This window comes from Octodon degus, unplaced genomic scaffold (assembly GCF_000260255.1).
Source record: "Octodon degus isolate 3935 unplaced genomic scaffold, OctDeg1.0 scaffold00144, whole genome shotgun sequence".
In the NCBI taxonomy this organism is placed as follows: domain Eukaryota; kingdom Metazoa; phylum Chordata; class Mammalia; order Rodentia; family Octodontidae; genus Octodon; species Octodon degus.
The window spans coordinates 1,039,371-1,062,446 of NW_004524720.1; the positions used below are offsets into that span (position 1 = coordinate 1,039,371).

The window sequence follows — 23,076 nt, forward strand, 5'->3', positions numbered from 1 at the left end:
CATTGTTACTCTCCTAAAATCTTGTTTTGAGATTTTGTACCACTGTTTTTATTTTTTTTTCTTTCTTTAAAATAAAAATAACTGTTGTCAATAAAAAAAAATTTAAAAAAAAAAGAAGAAGAAGAAAGAAAATGAGACCTGAGGAATCAAGTATTCTGCAGATTCTGTTCTCACTACTTCACATATCATCTACAGCTCATGATAGTTCACTTCACCACCACTCATCTAAATCATCACCAACTTACAATCATCAGTTGTCCAGAGAAACTAATCTATAGCGTTTGAGACAGAAAATAGGATGTGGCTAAAACTAGCTGGGACCTAGATGCAACAAGATCCTAGGATACATGTGCAGAACAATCTTCAGAACCTTGCATGTGGACTTCTCATGAGAACTGGAGCAGTATTCTGATAGGATGACCTGGACATGACATCAGCATGGGATATATTATAAAAGGGACAGTCACCATTAAAAGCTCCCTACCCTGTCTCTTCGCAGTGGCCCAAAATATTTTTATTTTTATTCCCACTTTTTCCTTGGCCCAAGTGCATACTGCAGAGCCTGTATTTTCCCTACCCTTATATTTTTTTCCTTCTCTTAATAAATGTATAAATTTGTCACTATTTATTCAATTCTTTGAGTCAGAAAGGAACTTAAAATCACCTCAAAGAGGAGACACCAGCAACTTAGAACCTGGTAGCACTTTGAATATTTTAAATAGAAAACTAGTAAATACTCGGGCATGATGGCACACACCATTTATCCCTAGCCCTCCAGAAGCTTGGGCAGAAGGATCAGCACAAGTTCTAGGCCAGCCTGAGCTATACAGCAAGACCCTGTCCCCCCAAAAAAGCCCTAACAAGTAGCACTTCAAGTTACATAAAATCAGACAATTTTACTTTAAACTTTAACGTAGAAATTGGGGTACTGAAAGACAGGCTACTGGCAAGAAAAAAGCCAAGTAGAGAAGTTTGGACTATGGAACCCTATCTTGTTTTCAGCGGCTCTCTCAGTAATGTTCACACGGCCCACGGCAGCTCCACATGCCTGTTTCTGTTCTGCAAAGTTTTACAGATGGACCAGATTATTCCCAAAATCCATCACAACTTCCCCCATTCAATGACTCTGCAGATGCCACCAGACTCTGAGCTGTGGTGCAAGTGTCAGTCCAAGATGAAGAGGACTTTCAGCTCCATGGGCTATATAAGCAACATGTGGACCTCAACACAGAAGGAGGATGTTAAAGAAAACCCTCAGTTGCAAGAATCACTAACTGCGCCTTAGCAAAATGCCACAGCAGCTCCCATCCACAACCGAATGCGTCTACGTGGTTACCATTACAACACCTAAGAATGCAGCAGCTCTGAGGCTCTCAAATGTTTACAAATATACTTTTAAGTTTTAAAACTAAAGGAACACAAAAGAAAGCAACAGTGTGGACAGCAACTAGGACTTCCTCCCGGTGGGGTGGAGGGGTGGTGCGTGTGCCTACCGAGTCTATCTATAGGAGCCGCTCAGTGTGAACATCCTCATCCTGTTTTTCTTCAAAGTTTGGTAGGAAGTGCGAGTAAAATATTTATTGTAAAAGTTGTATAAAAATGCCCAGTGACCAAGGTTAAAAATGTCTTTGGAGAGCCTGCTGTACAGGAGTTGCTCAGATCTGCCAGCTGCCTGGCTTGGATTCTGTCACCTACAAGGAGTGATGAAACCTGAGAGCTGTTTTGAAGACCACGGTCCTTTGAAAAGAGTATGTGTTGCCACTAAATGACATCAGGCTGCCTCTGTGGGACTTCCCCAGCCACATGCCTTGGGGCTTTGTAGTGGGCTAGTATAGCTGATCGCAGCTGAACAACACTCACAGCAAATACGGGAAAATGATTTGCCCTTGTTATGACCTGCAACTGATGTATTTTAAGTTTATTTTTTAAACTGTGTAAACTGAAGTAGTTCATTATACAATTTTAAAAGAATGGTTTACATACATGGTTTCTGAGAAAGACAGATTTAGGCTAAATTTGTAACGTGCCTCCCGTTCTTTGCATATGTGCCAAGAGAAAGAGAAATCCGAGGAATATTAACTTCAAACTGACAAGAGTCACAGGCTCTGAACATGTGTACTTTGCTCAGTGGTGGGGCAACAGAATCAGTACAGCATCTGGGGCTTTCCAGAGACCTGGCCGCGACGTTTGCTAACATTGCACCAACTGCCAAGCAAGCAGAAGTGTACGGGGATGCCAATAAAAGGTGTTAACGGTGCTGTTCTCCTGCTATCTGGTTTATCTGGAAATATATATTAAAATATATCTAGTACAATGTGTCAGCTACACATGCTTTGTACACCCATCTCTAAAGATGCTTTTTTTCAAACAAGACTTCGGTAAATTCTAAGCAGGAGGACAGCAGTTAGGACGGCCAAGCTGTCACAGGGGTGATACATTTATGGAACTGTTACATATAACTATTTAAAGGTTGGAACTATTTTCTAGAAAATAATTTAGTCCTGGTAGCAATTGCTGCATTAGAAAAGCCAAATAACACCTCTAAATAGCTACATAACACTCTCAAAAAACATTTCCTCTTTTCATTGAATTTTTGTAAAAGATTTGCTCAGATTTTAATTTTGTGCACATTCTGATTTGTAAAAACATGGAAAAAGAAAGAAGGAGAGCAGGAAAGGAAGAGGGAGGGAGACAGGGCCAGGCAAATCACTAAAGGGACATGGGCACAGCTCAGCAGCACAGAGAAAAGAAAGAATGAGAGGGGGGGAAAGTATGTGAATGCTGATGCCTGCTGAAATAGTTTCTGTTTTTTAAAGTCGATAATGTACACTAATTCTTACTCATGTGTTACTACTTCCCTGTTAAAAAAATAATATTGATTTCATTATAAATCACATGGAACTACCTGAAATGTTATTTTATAATCTAAACCAAACTCACTGCTATTAACATTGTCGAAGAAATCTGGAGTGGTTTTGTAAGTCAACGTGCCTGAACCAACCAGGAAGTCTTGCCTCTATCTTCTGTTACAAAAGAACACTGGGACTTGGCACTATGACTCAGTGAGTGGTTGGTGCTTGCCAAGTGTGAGGTCTTACACTGCAAAAGTAAAAGAAATTACAGAAGAATTCTAGGTAGAAAAACTTCACAGCCCAAGAAAGATTAAAACCATTTTGATCACCCAATACATACATCAATGTATTTTGTCAGAATCTGCTACCCTTTATGGGTGACATACCTAAGTAGTTCCTCAGCCCAGCCTCCCAAGTGAAGAGCAGAGCCTCAACAAGGTGAGAAACTCTGCCTGCCCTCACATGCCAGTGAACTCAGCCATCCCTCTCTGGCTCTTGGGAGATAAGCACTCACAGGCTAGAAAAGCAAAGCACTTAAATGTTCCACCTACTTTAAGATAAATAGCATCAAGAGGCCTATCACAAATTGCAAACACAGGGCACAGTTATTGTTCAGTGGCAGAGAATGTGCTTAGCACACGAGTGACTCTGTGCACAAACCCTAATACTGGAAAGAAGCAGAAGGAAAAAAAAAGACTAACTAGACTAAAAGAAAGAAGTTACTTTTCCTCATAGAACACAATTATTCTTTGCATTGAACACTGTGAACTTCTGCCTTTCCTAGATCTCAAGGATTTTTATTCTTAGCCCTGACAAAACAATCCAAGTTGCACATCTCAGTATATTCATTAGAGAGTAATTTGTTTAAAGTTACCAAGGCCCCATATTCTCCAACAATCAAAAGTATCTCATGCAATATTAACACCATGGAAATGAAATAAATAAGATAATATGGTTTCATAAAGTCTACTAATTTTCAAATGGGTGTCTAATTTTTTATTTTTATTTTATAACTGATGTCTAATAAATCAGAAGGTTCACTCCCAGAACAAACAAAACCAATAAAACAGATTTGTAGGATACTGGGTGTGGTGGCATGCACCTATAATCCCAGTGCTTGGGAGGCTGAAAACAGGAGGATCACTATGAGTCTGATTTGTGTAGTGAGACCCTGTATACCCTGTACTAAAACACACACAAAAAAACCAGATTTGTAGCACAGCTATGTTCATCACCCAACACATACACTGCACAAACTGAAGAATAGCGCAGCTCAAATCATCCATGATGTCTGGACAATCTCTTTCCCTCTTCCTTCTACCGTGAGGCAAACAAAGGAATGCCTGTGAAAATAAGCTCCCTTCACCACCGCTCCCATTTCTACACCAAATTCTACATCAGAAACAGTGACTGTAAGCAATCATCATTTGCCTTTCTAGTCATTTCATTCTGCTGTAGTTCAATTTCTATACAGTTTATCCTTACAGACTCAGGCCCCAAGCCAGAAATGATACATGACCCATCTCTGTATCTACCCAGATCCTAACATGATGCCTTTGAAGTAGCAGATGTTGGGGACCACAAATGCTCAATGGCCCACTTTACATGCTTCCCTAAAGGACAAATGGAGGCTTGGGCTTACTCCGTTTGAGATTTCCCATTATCCCATTAGAAGCAGGCCATCCACCTACTAAGACTAAGACTAACAGTAAGAGCAGAGACTCTCCAAGGCAAGATCCTTCCCAGTGTAAGACCCCCACCACCCTTTGACTCCTCCAATAATCCCCTCCTCAATCAGTAACTGTTGAGGTTCTAGCTGCCTGGTGGCCTTTTGTTCCTTCCCTCTCCCTCTCCCTCCTCTGCGTCTGCCTCTTCCTCTGCCTCCTGGCTACCACACGAGTAGCTTTTCCTCTGCCATACCCTCCTTTAAGTTGTGAGTGTTGGGTATTGTGTTGCAGAGACAAGAAAGCAACTAAGACACTTCCAACCAATCTCATGTATCTACTATTATCTGCTTTCAATCCCCTGGTTGTAAAGAAATTTTAAAAAGCACTCTTTCAATTATAAATTATGTGAATGAGCATGTGTCTATGGGTGTATGTGTGCGAAAACCTTATCTATCTTATAAACCACTAGATATCTGGAGTACCTAGTACACTGAAGGTCTATAGTAAATAACTATAAAAAGAACTATAAATGTTCAATCATTTGGTATTTCTGACCAAAGACTGCAGCATGCTTTTTATCCTAAACATCATTATCACCAAGTTTAAAGCTCTAGTGAGGTATTAATAAACACCTAGCAGTAGTTTTCACAAAGGTAATCCAAAATAAAAGACCAGCCTAGACAGGATCAATACCTGAGATAAGAAGGAGCTGCTATGGAATAAAGCAGTGACCTAAAAGGATGGCACCTTACAAGTACAAACGAAAGACTACATCAACTTGCTGGTGCTGCAAAAAAGCACCCACAAAGGAGGTACTTGAGTTAAACTATGGCAGGCTGAGAATATAATCAAAAATGAAGGCTAGGAGTGTAGCTCAGAGATACATATGCAGCATATGTGCAAAGCTGTGGGTTCAACCCTTAGCATCAAAACAAACAAAAACCAGCACAGAGGATGCGCTCTCACACGGGAGTGCATATCTAAAGGAGCACAGGCCACACGTTAACAGGTGGGGATGTGAAGGAAAGGGGAATAAAAGGCCAAAGAGACAGAGCTGATTACACAGAAGGTTTGTTCTTCAAAGGTTAAGGCTGAATACTTCAAAGGAAACACAGGATGAAGAACAGTGACATCTGGGTACAGGGTGAGGACTTGATATGATTAGGAATAATACCCCTAACTCCACTGGGCCAGCAACAGTACTTGAAGTGCATTCTGACTTAAAGCCTACAACACTGTCGCCTAAATACCCTTACTACCTTAGGCAGCACATGAGTCTTCAGACGTGGTTTCCAGTGGATCTGGGAAATGGTAGAAGCACAGTCTGAACACAGCAAATGGACCACTTACGCCTCCAAGGAAGAAGTCTTCCCAGCCATTATGGGAAAGTGGTCATACACTAAGCCTCCAGAGGATGGGGCAAATCAAATGCCATACAGCCAGCAGAGTAGCAGCTATAGTCAGAGGCCAGATGGGAGCACAATTAGGCAACAGTGGAGGTGATGACATAACATAGAGCGGTGCAAGACAGAACGCTGAGGGAGAAGCAGGTTCAAAAGTGAAAAATTAAAGAGTGTTGAGATTCAAAGATGAGTCACAGTTCCTATCCTTAGCCATGTAAAGCACGTGGGAACTGGGTCAGCTGGAGAGAGGAGGTGTTTTTCCATCTCGGATCTTTTGAACAAGGTGCTAAGGCGTCCACGTGAAGGTGTGCACCAGACCAGGGAGCAATGAGCCCGAAGCTTGGGTATAGAACAGAGCTAGACCAACACCACAGAGACCCGTTTTCTTTGGGTGTACACTTATAAGCCAAGGAGAACATTGTTTCAGTGTAGAAAACTAACAACTAGGGACTAGGGAGATAACTCAGTAGAATAAGTGCCTGCCTGCCAAGTGCAAGGTCCTGAGTTCAATCCCCGGTACAACAAAAATAAATCCATAAATAAGAAAACTAGCAACTCTTACTAAAACACAAAATCTTGTAATAACCTAACCCCGTCCCCCAACACAATGACAAGTTCCTAAAGTGACCCTGGCAACAACACTCACGCATTTGTTAGTCATATCTTGTAGAGATCCCTATAAGATAGCAGTTTCTTCTGCTTTTAGGAATAAACCTCCAAATTATCCTTTTTGGCGTGTGCGCCCTCCAGAAATGCACAGCATGTTCTTTAAGCACTCCCTGCCATGCCGCCAGAAGTGGTGGCCCAGGCCTGTCATCCTAGCACTGGGGGAGGCTGAGTCATGAGGACTCAAAGTGGTGCTCAGCAACTTAGCAACTTGGCATAATCCCCTAAGTAATGACAGGCAAATGGACAGAGAGAGGTACAAAGGGAATGGGGAGGGGAGCTGCCCATTAGCTGAGGTATTTAAGTGCCTGCTGAAACAAAGCAGTCAGGCTCAGGATGCTGTGGTTCGATCCCCTCATCCTCAAGCCAAACCAGACCTGTCCTGAAGGCAACCTCAGCGCCAGCAACCCCCCCCCCCCAAGAAAAGAAAGGGAATGGGAATGGGCATGGGCTGGCTGGCGACAGTTTGGTGTGAAGGTCCTGGGTTCAAGCTCCAGAGAAAGAAAGAAAGGAGGGAGGGAAAGAAAGAGAAGAAGGGAGGAAAGAGAGAAGGAAGGAAGGAGGGAAGGAGGAACCCACACCCCTTGCAGTCCCTGGCATGGCAGTGCCTGCCATAACCCCAGCTCTCAACAGGACTGAGGCAGGAGGACCACAAGCTGCAGGCCAGCTTGGGCTACACAGTGACAGACCCTGTCTCAAACCCCTCCCCCACCCAAAACAGAAAAAAATACGGACAGTCACTCACTAATCTTGGGGAGTGGGGAATTGTTTGTCTGTTCTGATTTTCCTGGGGTTTTGGCTTGTTTGTTTAATCTTTTTATTTATTTATTTGGTACAGAGTCTCACCATGCAGCTCAAACTCATAGTGATCCTCCTGTCTCAGCTTCCCCAGTTCTGGGATCACCGGCACGTACCACCACACCTGGTTTCGGGCCAGCATGGCATGAAGTATCAAGGATCGAACCAGGGTCCTTGCTCTTGCCAGGCAGGGACTTAATAAATGCCTGGCTCAATAAGTATTTATATCACACTATTATATGAAAAAGAGGAAATCCTGACCCTCGAAGACACGGCCCACAGCTCCATCCTCCTCAGTTCAAACCACACCTGTGTACATCACTTCCTTGCAATCTGAGCCCAAGACACTAGCGAGTAAACTTTTGCTCCACACCTGTGCATGGCACTGCTTCAAAGTCCTGTGGTCTAGGGTCAAAACTCATGACTCTCGTTTGGTTCTGGGAGAGACATTAAAAAATAGCACATCTTGGGCGGGGGAGACAGCTCAGTGGCATAAGCACCTGCCTAGCAATTTTTACTCCTCTCAATTTCTTGACAGGAGTGAAAGCAGGAAATTCGTGTCTGAACTGTGGCTAGAGAATCCCTAAGGGCTCACACCCCTGTCAGCAGCCAAGGCCAGGGGTACCTGCAACTGAGATCAGGCCACTGGGCAGGGCACCAGCGTGGCTGGTCTGTGCCTCTCTAATGTGCCCAAGCTATGACAGGGACGCCACTCAGCAGCCACCCCAGGACAGCAGAGGTTAAAGAGATCAAGGGGACCCACGCTCACACCCCTACTTTCCAGGAACTCAGTTCAGCACCTGCCACAACCCCTACACCTAAAAGGATGAACATAAGTTCAAAAGAAACATTACTGTTCACGTGTTTCAGAAGCAGTAAGCTCTACAGCAGTAATACAGTGAGGTTGTAGTCTGAATCTCAAGGACCATGATTCCTTCTAATAGAGCAGAGGCATAAGCTTGGTGTGATTATTATGCTCTTTACTCTGGATTATAACAGCAATGTAATGAACTTCCTCAGGCTCTGGACTCCTAAAGGCAGGCCTGGGCCAGCCAGGAGCAGGGTGTGCCTGCCTAGGGCCCTCGTCATCTCACCCCTGGGAAAGCTCAGACCAGATGGGAGCCACAGGCAGCTCTACATAACCAGGGCACAAGGGCCCGGGAGAGCTAACTAGCACCCACCCTGTGAACAATCCAGGGTGTCAGATTAGGCCAGGAAAAGAAGATGCATGTCTTAAAATATGTTTCTATGCCTATCTAGTGTGGAAGCTCTATAAAACACAGTGAAAAAAAACCAGCTAGGTGTAGTGGTACACACCTGAAATTCCAGTACATCAGGAGGCTGAGGCAGGAGGATTGCAAGTTTCAGTCCCACCAGGTCTACATAAGGTGTGAACTTAAGTATGGCCTGGACTACATACCCCCAAAACACCAAAACAAGGAAAAAGAAAGAGGTACCCAGTGGACATGTGCAGGGGCCAACCCTGGGAGGGGACAGTGGGACCCAGCCCTCCTTGCTTTTTTCCAGCTGTACCACAGGCTCTCTCCCCAACCCCGCGTGACAACTTACCGCAGGCCTACAAGCAACAGGGACAACTGTGAGTCAGAATGAACTTCTCTTTCATCTCAGATAATCCTTACAGTAACAGATAGCTCACTAACACAGTAGCCTAAGTCCCTAAACCGCAACAAGCAGAGCAGAATCTGAGGCCCTAAATGATTAGTTACAGTGTCCGCAGCCTTCACCACTAGGGTCTGTGGGCCTTCAGGTTCCAGGGCAGGGATACTAAGCAAGGAAGAGAAGTGTGGGAGGAGACCTTCTGGGACCTGCAGAGCCCCGGGCAGAGGCACAGCTCAGAGTGGTGACTCTTCTCGCTGTGTGGCTTCTGGCTGAAGAAAGCTAACTGTCGTCCAAAACCCATGAGAACGTGCTGCTCATAAACACAGGAAGCGCCAGACAGTGTCTGTGAGTTCAAGTAGAACTGGGACATCTGTCATCCCCATCCTTGCTGGAAACCGACATCCGGAAAAAGGCAGGCCACTGTGTGCTGTGCCGGGCCTCAGGGTGTCTGCGCACCCCGGGTTACACAGGCACAAGTCTCATCTACAGCAGATTGCTTTTTCCTTCTGTTTGTGTCCCTCCTAAAAATGCTACAACTGGTCAATGATGGAAGTGAAGTTCTGCTCAAACACACTGACTAGGAGACACTGAACACTCGAGGAACATCGCTCACTGCACATGTGCTGTAGCAACTCGGCTCAGCTGGACCGGCTGAACCGGAGCTTGCCGAAACCACAGGCAGCTCAGAAGTCACTCATCAGGAAATGAAAACTGAAACCAAGACAGTGGGTGAAGGTATAATTTGGAGGAGCGATGAATAAGTGGGTCAAGACAGCCCCACGATGAAAGGGCAGGAACACAAAGAAGAGCCGGGGCAGAAAACAGGGACAACTGAGAATTAATTTCCACACCACCCAGTCATCAACTCTCCCCCTAAGCCACCCAAATCTCTATCAGCACCATTCCAAGCCTACAGCTCCATCCTCCTCAGTTCAAACCACACCTTGTGTATCACCTCCTTGCAATCTAAGCCCAAGACACTAGAGAATAAACTTTCTATGCTTCACACCTGTGCATGACACCACTACAAAGTCCTGTGGTCTCATATCAGAAACTGTGAATACGGTGTGGTTCTGGGAAAGACATTACAAAATAGCATATCTTGGGCAGAGGAGACAGCTCAGCAGCATTAGTGACTGCCTGGCAAGCACAAGGACCCAGGTTTGAATCCCAGTACCGCATGCTGTGTGGGCTCCAGAATGCAGGACACACTGTGCCAACTCCCAAACTGGGCATGGTAGCACATGCCACCATAATCCCAGCACTGGAAAGGTTGAGACACCACAAATCCAAACTGCCTAGCAAGACCCTGTATCAAAAAAATAAAAATTAAAAATAGCATATCTTGCCACATAGTGGAAAGCAATTTTTATTCTACTATATTAAATATAAAAGTTGAGAGCAATCCATGCTCGCCATGACATGCATGCTCAAGTGCCCTTAGCCTTTCCTGAGCCAACTTCTGTCATTAAGCTGTGCATTCTGGTGGAAAACTTCTAGCGTACTAGCCAGAGCAGGTGAAGCACATGCTTACACAGGCGCAGGTGTGGAGCCAAAGAAAGAAAGGTTAAAGATGTGTACAAGGGAAGAAAATTCCAAAAGCAATTTAAAGCACACAATTGCCATGCTGGTCCCTCATGTACTAGAGAACAGGTAATATGGTAAGAATCCCAGCTGTTCCAAAACCCCATTATGCAACTCAAGGGCAAATTACTTCATTTCTTCGAGATTCAACCCAAAGCAACAGAAGTCAACTCAGAATCAGTGTAGTTATCTTTGGCAAAGTGCAAGACACTGAGCTGAAAACAGTTTAACAGATCTTGGTGGTGAGTTTAACAGTCTGCAGCCACAGCAAAGCCTGAAGAAAGTGCTTTCCTAAAGCAACCATTCTGAAATACACAGAAGAGGAGTACAGGAAAGCCAGGGTCACCAGGACTCCCACTGCTCACCGGGGACAGCAGCTAACAGGTTCCCGGGAGCAGCTCACAGCATACAGACTACACAGAACCTTTCCTTGTGTAGGTCCTAAGAACTGTGCATTTGGCAATCATACACTCAGAAGGAACTCAGGGAGGGAGGAGCCGCTGAAACAGGCCTGACCTGCAACTGCAGGGCCTGCTGCAAACCCCAGGCGCACCTGCATGGAGCAGGACCAAGGGAGTTGCCTTCCCTGCTCTATTCTCTCACTCCAATTCCAACAGAAGCTCCAATCCACCCAGCTTGTTCCTCTAAATGATCAGCTTTATCTATCATGCTGCCTCGTGCCAGAGAAAACTTAGGTTTATTGCCTATCATCTATTTTTCAGTGTGATAAACCATATCGCAGGAAAACACTGTATCAAGTATGACTTTTGCTTGTTTATCATTCTACCCATGGAATAGGAACAAATTTATGCAATAATAAAAAAGGTCAACATCTCCCTATTTTATTATACCATAAGCACCTTGAAGGCACGGATCATATACTTTCAAGTCTGAGAATACAATGCCAGAGACTTACAAAAGGGCAATTGTATGCAATAAAATACATTAGTCTAAAGACAAGACAAATCTTGTATTAATTTTTCTTCTAAATTCCAATTCCCTTAACAACTCCAAGATGTGTCTATTATTTTTTATTCCAAAGTAATTAACATATTTTATTATATTCAGTATATACAAAAGAACTTTTCTATAAAGTGTCATTAATAGTATCAGGTTTAGCAAGCAATATTCCCAATGGTGGTGTATGAGGTGTACAGTATTACAAATTAAACTAGAAGGCCAGAGAAACTACCTTGGAATCCAGGTCTCCCCAGGCTTCACTTGTCTCTTGTCCAACTTCAGGGCTCCTCTGAAGTTCCCTATCTGACCCAAGGAAGCTCTTCCCAGAGGAATGTAATTGTCTTGGAACTGAAAGCCTGTTTAAGAAAACTAAACTCCTCACAGAAGATTGAAGAGCATCAATTCACCTGGACATCCATGTCACAGCCTCCAGGCTCTTCCTCTTCCAGAACCATTTGCCAAGTATTATCTCTTTGGACCCCTCTCTAAAGAGCCACTTACTATCCCTTCAAAATTATCCACACTGCCGCCCTCCTCCTCCCCTCCCCGACCAGGGTGTGGGAGCCTCCAGCACCCGGACCCTCTATGAGCTTCATGGTTCCTTTATGCACCTAATAAATTTACAGCCCCCCTTCCCTCTGTTTGTCTGTCTACTGTCAGTTCATGTCACTAACCTTAAAATGGTAGAAGAGGAGGAGGCCTTCCCTCAGCCTCCATAATAGTTTCCTTGAGATTCACAACTATACCAGTGCACAATAGCTTGGGGCTTCAAAGCAAAACGACACGTGGAAACACATCTAATTAGCTCATCCTGAAGAGATTCATTCTATATTTTAATGGGCTAACTCATAATGTTGAGATCTGATTTTTTTAAAAAAAAAAAGAAACATTTGATCTGCCTTTTGTATACTAAGTATATCCCTAGCTTAATGGGAGAATGTTTCTCCTTACAAAATATCCAAGTAAATAAAAACAGAGATACAATTAAAATATCACCCATTTTGCAAACTCCTGAGGATATAACTGTGGGCAGTGATGACCAGCATTCAGGAACATCACAGAAAAAGAGACAACCAACATTACCCTCCTTCAGCTATAAGCACACCCCACCTACAGAGAAGCTTTGAAAAAAATAGAAACAGAATCAAATCAAGATCTGATGACTACTTACAGGAAACAGAACAGAACAGAACAGCACACTAAAGCTGTCATTAAATACAGGTAGTAACCCATCATCATGCTCTTTATTTAATAATGATGACATGATAAAGCAAATATTTCTTGAGAAGTGGACAGAACACTCTTACCTATTCTTTGGTGATTACCTTCATCTTAAAAGAGGAGGAAAGGCCATCAAGTGCTAGTACATGTATGGATGGGTTCACTGTGACAAGACAGCCAAATGAACAGCTTCATACTGGTCAGGAACTTCAGGGCTCAAAACATTTTCTTTCCTAGTAACTCCATAATAAACTTACTTTCACTTGGAAAAATCTAACACAACAGAGTCAAAGAGTAACAGGTCCCTGTTTCTAGTAAGACAACTCTAGGAATCAGTGGAGAAGTGGATCCCCTTCAGCAACCTCAGAGGAAGCAGATCACTAGAAGGAGCCAGATGGCACTTGGATTCACAAAAGATGCTCTTCTCCAAGTGTTCCACAACTCCCTGAGGGTCCTCTGCAGCCTTCAGGAAGCATCTACTGCAAACTCCTGAGAGTAGGACGTGAGTTCAGCGGCAGAATACATGCTTAGCACGCATGGGGGCTACATCCAATCCTCAGCTCCACTGAATGAGAAAAAGACACTAACACTGCCCGTGATGTCACTGCACCAATGGGCTCACAAATGATGATAAAAGCAAGGATGTGTGAAAGTGCTGGTGCCTGCGCAGGCAGTCATTGCCATTATGAACTCATGGCCAATAGGCCAATTTCATACAACAACCCAGAAAAGATAGAGTGTATCTGCAACATTTAAAATCCATCAAGAGTCAGGAATGGCCTCATACACCTTTAATTGCAACTACTCAGGAGGCTGAGGTAGGAGGATCACAAGTTTGAGGCCAGCCTAGGCAACTTAGCAAGATTCTGTCTCAAAATAAAATAAAAAGAGCTGGCAATATAGTCCAGAGACCCTGAGTTAGATGAAAAAAAAAAAAAAAGAAAGAAAGAAAATCAATCAAATAAACAACATTAACATGGGGGGGAGGACTTTCCTTAGAGCAGAAAAACAAGAAAAAGATAAGAAACCCTAAAAAAAATGACAGATATAAATGCTCAAACCACAAAATGGAAACCCATACAACTAATAAGCATATGACAGGATACTCAGCTATGCTGGATACCAGACATTTGCAAATAAGAACAGTAACAAATCACTGTGTGCCTGGATTGCCCCACCTGTTATGTCATATTGGAAAAAATTTTAAAGTCAAAAGATATCCAGTGCCAGCAAGAACAGAGGAAACAGCAGCTGGCAAGAGAATGAATCAGTCATGCACCCCATAATAGTGCAGGAGTACTTCACGAAACTGCATGTGGGAGCCTAGAAGAGGGTCTCAGAGACACAGGGCAGGCGTGGGACAGAGGTAATGCAGTGAGAGAGGACCGGGACCAAGAATGACAAAGTGCCCTGGAGGAATCCTGAGCTCAAGTCTGAGCGGCCTGGTCTCAAGGAGGGAGGGAAGGCGGGGCCTGGCTTGCCTGCAGTCTGTCCCAGTGGGTATCAGGTCCCGCACAGGCGGTGCCCTGCTGGGGTTCAGAAGCAATGAACAGATCTTGGCCATTGTGCAGTTTACACTGTGGTGAAGGAAACATGAAAAAGTAAACACAACTGGGGGAGAAATCTCCAAGAAACACAGCAGAAGTCGTGGGACACAGAGCTCCCACAGCACTATAGGAGAGACTATTCCCAAGATGACTGCCAGATGCGTCCTGTCACCTAACTCTCAACAGCAGCCTCAAACACTCCTGTTATAGGATGTGTAGACTAGCGTGGCATGGTGGAGGCTGAGGCAGGAAGATCATCAATTTAAGGCCAGCTTGGACTACAGAGTGAACCAGGTCTCAAAAAACAGAAAGTGTGGACCATGAGGAATTTTTTTTTTTTTAAATGAGCAGAATATATTTATGGAGAGAAAGAAAGCTCCTGTCCAAGAGAGGGACAGGAGGGAGGCCCGAGCAGGTAGTTCCCCCGAGGAATTTTTTTTAAACAGCACTAGGGTTTGAACTCAAAGCCTTTGTACTGAGCTACATCCCCAACCATTCCCACTAAATTACTAAATTCCCCAGGCTAGGACAGAATTCACGATCCTCCCGCCTCAGTCTCCCACAGTACTGGTGTGAGCCACCAGGTCCAGCTGAGCCCAGAAGACTTTAACTGAAGAGTTCAACCTTGGAAGTCAGGGAAGTATTCCACATCTCTAAACCTATTCATGGAAAATTACTAGCGTCCACCAACTTCCCTTTTACAGCTAAATAGTTGACTATTTATACTGGCATATTGTTTTCCCAGCACAGTCTTAGGATAAATATACAAAGTTCCCTTCTTAAGGATCTTCCTTCAATTTTGTAAGATTCAGAACCCCACTTGCTTCAGACGGGGTGATTTTTATGATTAAAAGTATTTATTGGAAGAAGGATAACTTTAGACATTTCTAGGTCAATGGATGCACTTGAGGCTATACTCTTAAATGAAATAAATCAGACAACATATTTAAATTAAAAAAAAAAAAGTATTTATTGGGCCAACCAGATCGCTCAGCAGACTAAAACTCCTGCTTAGGTAGATGCAGGGACCAGGGTTCAATCCTGGGCATGCTGCACCAGCCCCACCCCCAGGGTGCTCCGAGTCTGCTGAGACTGAGATTGAGACTGGGTGTGGCAGCGTGAGCTTGTAATCCCAGTGTTTAGGAGGCTGAAAACAGGATGGTCACTATGAATCCAATCTACATAGTGAGATCCTGTAGGCCCTGTACTAAATACATAAAATAAATAAATAAAACAAAAAGTATTTATTATGAGCTTTTATACACATAAATTCATTTAATTCTAACAACAACACAATATATTATTACCACTTCAGAGATGAAAAACAAAGGTTAAGAAATACCTGAAGTCAAAAGTAGTATGGCAGAAATTCTAATTAAAAGCTTTGGAACTTGAAAGACTGCGTTAATAATTACACCTACCTGTCCCCAGAATCTACATGATGGCTTTCAAGGTGTGATCCCTGCGTTACAGGAATGCCACTGCTTTGGAGCTTAGGAGAAACATCAGGCCCCCAGACCTGCTGAACGACACAATCCAGACAGAGGGCAGCCACCTAAGCCTCAAGCCCTCCAGGGGACGTGAGAACCACCAGTCTATGTGTTTCATATTAAGCTTAAAGTTAAGTATTAAATGATCATCATTTTGAAAAGTCCAAAATGTAGAGTGTTTATAATATTTTAATGACCACAGATAAATCAAAGACATATTAATTCATTTCTTCACTGGCCTAAAGCACAACAACATTCCACCCAAACCTGACAAAATGTTTAATATGTACCCTGATCATACTGTGTAAAAATAGCACAGTTGATCCTCCCTATGCCTGAGTTCCACATCCAGGGATTCAACAAACTGTAAGCTGAAATATTCAGGAAATCAAAATTGTATCTCTATTGAACATGTACAGACTTGTTCTTGTCTTTATTCCCTAAACGTCTATGCACATAGCCTTTATCTTACATTAGGCAGCTTAAGTATTTAAAGTACATAGAAGGATATGCATCATTCTACATCAATATGCAAAAGCTATGCAATTTTAACATATGGAATTTGAACATCCTCCTTGGACTTGAGGATCCACGAAGGGTCCTGGAGCAAAAGCCCTGGCTAATGCCCAGGGATGAAGGATGAGCCTCTCTAGGAACTGAGTTAAATTCAAAATATACAGCAGGCACAGAGATCTACACTGACTCTTCAAAAGTTAAATCAGAAGCCATATATGGAAAGGAAAAAGCTATTCTGATTATGGGCCATAGAAGCTTGATAAATCTTGGGCCATAACTCTATAATCCTTTTTTATCCTGGGCTTCACTCCAAATTTTTACACCATTTCAACAAACCTACGGTTGCCAAAAATAGAAATTACAACCTTCAGAAGTACTGGATTCTGGGGATCAAATTGCTTTAAGTACACAAGCTAATCAACACCTACTTATACGTCAGACAGTATTATAGTATACAGACTGGCAAAGATACTAATAGGGTCCCTGCCCTCACTCCAGTGCTTTACAACTACCTCATCCTTCTCTCTTCAAAGCTGTGTCATGTCCAAGAAAACCATGTCCTCTACTCATCTTCAATTTAAGCAATAGCTGTGTATGTGTTCAAGTTTGCTTATTGCCAATTAGGCTAAGAAAGAAAGAAAGAAAGAAAGAAAGAAAGAAAGAAAGAAAGAAAGAAAGAAAGAAAGAAAGAAAGAAAGAAAGAAAGAAAGAAAGAGAGATATATTTAAGCACCTACCATAAGCCTAATATACTGGACGACTAAAGAGTATTCAGTCCAAGTCTGGACTACAAGAATCTGTAAATCTGACTTAAAATGCCCACTGATCTGAGGAAGGGTGTTCCAAGGTCAGGTGAGCTCTGGGATGCTGGCATGGGCATCTTTTCATCTGACTGGTCTCTTATAACCAGAACCTTTCACTGTCCACACACACTCAAGGGCTGGCAGCCCTGCCAAAAACCATCCTACTGGAAGGAACAGATTCAGTTTATCTCCCTCCTGCCAAGTCACCACTCAATCCCCTGAGAACCAGACAGGCTTCCAAGAAAATTATCACTGCTTATTTCCTCAGCCAGAGTTCAGGGCCACTGAACTAACCCTACACACCAACTACCTAAAAAGACCTTTTCTGTTCAATTCCTATCTTATATTTTTAAAATCCAGCATTTTCTTCAAAATACCTAGAAAATGTAACCATCACAAGTTCTCTACCAACACTACCACTTCTGTACCTCATACAGATATTTTTTTAATCAAAGCCAACAGCTGTTTTCTCATCTCCCTCTGTAATAATCAATAAATGTAATTCATTAGTGAGAAGGACAACCAATAGCACCCACCATCAGAAAAAGAATACCCAGCTGGGGAGATAGTTCAGTGGCATAAGCACCTGCCTGGAAAGTGCAAGGTCTAGAGCTTGGTCCCCAGTACAAAAAAAAAAAAAAAAAGGAAGAACAAAGAAGGAAGAAGAGAGAGGTAGAGGAAGAGGAGGAGGAGGAAGAGGTGAAGGAAGAGGAGAAGGAGAAGAGTAAGAAAAGACTAATAGAGAATATCTTGCTATCTTAAGCAAGACAAGCTGGTAATAATGTTCTTCTAAAAGAATAGACAAATGTATTAAACGTGCATTCAAGAAAAAAGCTTTCACATGCATGGGGCAGTTATTTAACCATCTATGCATATCTGGCATCAAATAATCTTGCTACACACACCAGTTTACCAGTTCTATCAAAGAATCAGTACCCTAAGAGAGCAAAGCACAAGGCTAGGCTCAAATAGCTCACATAAGATTTAAACAAAACACAAGTCAACTAACAACAAAAAAGTTCAAATATACATAAAAAGGACCAATATATTTACACTCTAGTCTGGATTCCACAGCCACAAGGAGAAGCAGAAAGCTTTATAGTAGAGGTTACTTATGAAGTCACTAGCAATTGTCTTCACTTTAAGTCACCCTGTCCTTCCAAATCATCTCATTTCATAAAATTCCCTAAAATCAATCATTGCTAAGACAGAAACAGTTACAATACAGCTGTCTCTATGTCAGTTAAATGTTTATGACAATTTTAAACATTTATTTGAAATCTCCAGTAACAGTACCTAATGCACCATCTAGTGGAAGTCATGGAACATTCTAATTAATTAATTTTTTTTAAATACAAAAATCTAGGAAACCATGAAAAGTTGAAGAGGTGGCTCAGGTAAAAGCACAGGCAAACACAAAAAGCCACACCCTATTTCCAGTTTCTCACACTGCAGGAGGGCTGGGCACATCAGAAAGAAGCACTCATTTTCCTTACAAATCAACGGACAAAAACCATTTTGCTATGGAAATTTTTGCCTGAGTGCCAGAAGATTTAAACTGACTAGAGAGTAAGTTAAGGTTAGGCACCAAGCATAAATAAGTGCAGAGCACTAAACACAAATACACTGGTAGGCCTGGTGTGAGGAGTGCCTTGTGTGTTACACAAGTATGGTATGTCACATCCCTATAGCATGCTACAGCTGTCTTATCCACAAAACCAAGAACTATACACTTCATGACAAGAATAATTCAATAACTCACAAGACATTCCTATGTCACCCCAAAACTACGCTTTTTAAAAACCTAACAATTCTCTAGAGTTCATTACAGGTTACTTCCACACACCTAAGCTTTCTCCTTTCAGTTACTCCCATTAAGAAATTACTGTTATGTTTTCAACTCTTCTATCAACTGACAGTAAAGATCTCCCTAAAGTCATAAGCCACCACAAAAATGCATCACACTGTTCTTGCATTTGCCTTATGCACATCATTTCGTTCCAATTCACAAACAGTACAGTACTGAAGTCACTAAGCTAGAAATGCAATTAATAAGGTTCTTTAGGGGCCGGGGAGATGGCTCAGTGGAATAACTGCTTCCCAGGCAAGCACAAGGGCCTGAGTTCAATCCCTGGTTTTGCAAATAAATAAATAAGGTTCTTTAGCAGGGAAAGCTCCCCATCCAAATTTTAAAATGAACATTCTCACATAGCACTACCAAGTTTTGTTTTTGTTTTCTCTGTGTGGTAAATGACCTTTCTGGTGAAACTGACACTATCTTAGCAACTTGGGGGCCGGGGATATAGCTCGGTGGCATAAGCACCTGCCTGGTAATTGCAAGGTCCTTAGCAACTTGGAAAAAAGAAAAAGAAAACTAAAACACACTATTTATTTAAAAATAAGCAAAATAAGCATCTCCATCTTTTACTCCTCATACCTGTGATAGAATCAATATTCACAAGCTTGCTTGATGGTAGGAATCTTACCTAGATCTCAGATTCAAATCTAGCTATAATGTAAAGTAGGAGGCAAGTTCTGTGGCATTCAATTCCTCTCATCTCGAGAGTTTGCTGTTGATATACCCCCGAAATGTGTATGCTATGCACAACCTACCTCAGGAGAATGGGTGGCATTTATAAACTTGACAGAGCGCTCTGAGCAGTTAGTTAAGTGAAAACCCTAATTCCATTCCTAAACAGAAATACTGTTTTGTAGACAAGAGCTATCACTGCACCGTTCCTGCTAAGACTGTGTGACCCTAACCATTTCGCTTGCGAACAAATGGTGTATATACCAAGCAGTTCAAAGCGCAGGTAACAGCATTCCCGGGTGCTTTTTAAGTAAGTGCATCCAGCCGCTTAGGACCTGTCTGAAAAGTACTATATTACTGCACAAATGGCAGGTGAATTCTTTAAACCTCAAGTCCAGAGACTGCTTTAAGAAGGGCTTTCTTTCTTTTTAATTTGAACGCTGTGGTTAATAATCAGAAAAGGGGGGAAAAAAAACCAGTAAAGAATCACAATTCGACTCCCACCCACAGCAGTGACAGCACCCAGGTGCCACCCCCACAGCTTCCAGACCCGCACAGACCTTCGTTCCTGGGAACACTCCACCTCCGCACCCCACCCCAGACCAAGGTGAGTCACACTGCTGGATCTGACAAGCAGTCACTTCAGAAAAAGCCCCCCGACAAGTTCGCGTGAAAGGCCAAGCTCCTTTCGCGCTGAAAACAACACACGGATGGGAACGAGCGTGACCGTGCGCGTTGCCCCGCCGAGCGCCCGGCTCTGGACACAACCCGCGGGAGTCGCCTCGCTGGCTGCGCTGGGGCTCCCCAGTTCCGAGCTTCGATCGGCAACGCCTGCTCCCCGGAGTCCCCCCCAGCCCCGCCGAGCCCCGACCTAGCGGGGGCCCCCATGCCCAGCTGCCCTAGCGCAAGGTGTCCCGCGGACTCCGGGCCGAGGCGCCTCGAGGCCGCGGAAGCCTCGGGTTACCACGGCCCAGCCCGGGCGTCCCGGCAGGGGCAGCAGCCCGCGCCCCGCGCCCTCTTACCTGCTCGGAGCGCAGCGGGAGGTGAGCCGGCTCCAGCCCTGCAGCCCCGGGCGTACAGGCAGGCGACAGCGACCGCGACGCGGCCAAGGACAATCGGGAACCGGCGGGTACGACTCCGCAGCGGCGAGCACACGACGCACGAGCCCCAGGGAACCCGGCCCCCACTCAAACGCCCGCGAGGGAGGATTCGGTCCCGCCCCTCGGAGGGCGGGGACAGCAGTGGGGCGTGGCCTGCTCTACCAACGTCTCATGAGAGGCACCTACGGATTGGCTGGGAAAGGAGAGGGCGTGCCAAACTCGAAGACTACCTCTTCAATACAACTCTTTCATTGGCCAGGAAGGGAAAACAAAGCAGAGCTTGGATTGGTGACACCCGGTTGTAGCTCCTCCTCCTTACACCCCCCCACACACACACAATACTATCAAGCTCCGCCCCTGTCCACCGGTTCTCTGGCTTTGGGCTCCGCAGTCCCAGGTGGCTGCGCTTCCCGGGTCCTCACTGGAAAGAGCTAGACCGCAGCTTCCTCTGTGGATGCGCCTTCCTACCTGCAGCTCTTCGGTTTTTACATGAACCTGGTGAAAAGACCTGATTTTTAACACCAAGTTGATTTAGACAGGACTAGTAGGCACGTTGATGCTAAATAACATTCAGAAGGGCATTGGCCAAGGAGAAGAAAAGGCATGAAACCTGGCCAGGACAAACTTGAGGATGTTCAGGGAATTGATTCTTCCACAATAGAAGGAAATACAGTAAATACATTTGACATCTGTGCGCCATCAAAAAACAAGCCTTGGTACCAACCTGCTTCAGCTCAAAAAAACCTCACAAATGTGGTTGCGGCACCTACCTGTCCTTCCTGATCAACTGCCGTTTATGCAACTCGTGATGTAGCTAACAGAGCACTTACAACGGATTAATACAGGAAAACACCCTGGAGAAGAGCTTAGCATCTAACATACAAAATGAAGCTGGGGAGAGGGAGGGAGGGAGGGAGGGAGGGAGGGAGAGAGAGAGAGAGAGAGAGAGAGAGAGAGAGAGAGAGAGAGATTTTTCAGATGGTATCAATCAGAAAGCTCAGCTAACAGATGGACTCTTAGAAAAGGTGACAGGTGACCGAAGATACTTCATGATGTGACCTAGACGTTATCATTAAAGATAGGGAGGAGGGAGTAGACATAGGGACCAGTGACCTAGAGTTAAGGTGACCTGAACTCTCAGACCACTTCAGCCTGTCCTGATGTGGTCCTGGGACCACTCTAGTGAATCTCCCCAGCCTGCCCTTCTAGCTTTATTCGCCAATCCTGTGATGTCTAAAACGAGATGTGAAATAAAGCACTCCCTCCAATTCCATGAGGTGCATAATAATGAAAAAATGGACATTGACAGATACCAAGCTGAGGGGAAAAAAGAACGTTAAGATAAATACAAAAAAAAAAATGAGGGGCTAAAAAAAAATTCAAAGAATAGAAGTCCTTTTCTTTTCTCCATTTCCTCAGAAAAAAAAATAAAGCTCTTTGAAGGATACAGTAACTTCATGACCCAACAGTTTTACAGAACCTCTGTAATAAATGAAATCAAACAATAATCTGAAAAATATGTATCCTGGAGTAAGCACTCTATCAAGTGCTAGTTATTTTTAAATTATATAAGAAATAAAAAGAGGAATTTAGCATTGTCTAATAGGAATACATAAAACACAATCCAATTTTTTCTACAATAATGCCTGACGTGCCTCCATTCTTCGGATTAAATAACTTAACCATTAATATTTAAATAATTTATCAGATGATTCTTTTATTCACTGACTCATCAAACATCATCAATATTAGCCATGTAACACTAAGCACTCAGAGTATATCCCTGAACAGGATAGATAACAATGAATAAGACTCCTGGTTGACAGTACTCACCTTATTTGACTGGATTCAAGTACGACGGAAGTTCTTGGAGTAGAGTTCTGTTCTGTTTCCCAGCTTTTCCTGCCACTTTTGGCGTGGCTCTCCTTTTCAGTTGCCCTGGCAGATGAAAGAGCCTGAGCCTGGCCAATAACTAAAGCTCACTCCTCCTCTCTTGAATGTGTCCAAATGTTCTTAGAGATCTTTTCCTGGAATCTGACTATTTCTTCTGGTTCCCTGCAGGCCACTTTGTATAGATTCTCTTGAAGGAGGAAAGGCAGAATGTTCCTTGGACTCTCCAGGGATTCCTCTGAGGCAGCAATTAAACATCTCCAGCCCAAATCTCTCCAGTGAATGACTCTCATCAGATCCTCAAGAAACACACATACTTTACTCCCAATCCAAAAGGGCAAATATGCACGGTATAAACTGGTGTTCAGCATTCTCATCCCTCATTCTCGTCCCTCTTGCTTCACCCTTCAACCTTGACTTGAGGCATGTC

General features: G+C 43.6%; 1 protein-coding gene across 5 annotated transcripts in view; it reads right to left on the minus strand.

The window, feature by feature from the left end:
* The window catches only part of Mpp7 (membrane palmitoylated protein 7), a 256,221-nt gene extending 235,472 nt beyond the window's left edge, over nt 1-20,749 (minus strand). For 2 of the 5 annotated variants that reach the window (XM_023701932.1, XM_004641864.3), the window contains exon 1: nt 20,679-20,747. The gene's annotated coding sequence lies outside the window, so the exon portion shown is untranslated. Of the gene's footprint in view, nt 1-20,678 lie in introns of all 5 variants that reach the window. The other 3 variants (XM_023701931.1, XM_023701929.1, XM_023701930.1) reach the window with 2 other exon arrangements.
* Between the last annotated feature and the right edge of the window lie 2,327 nt (nt 20,750-23,076).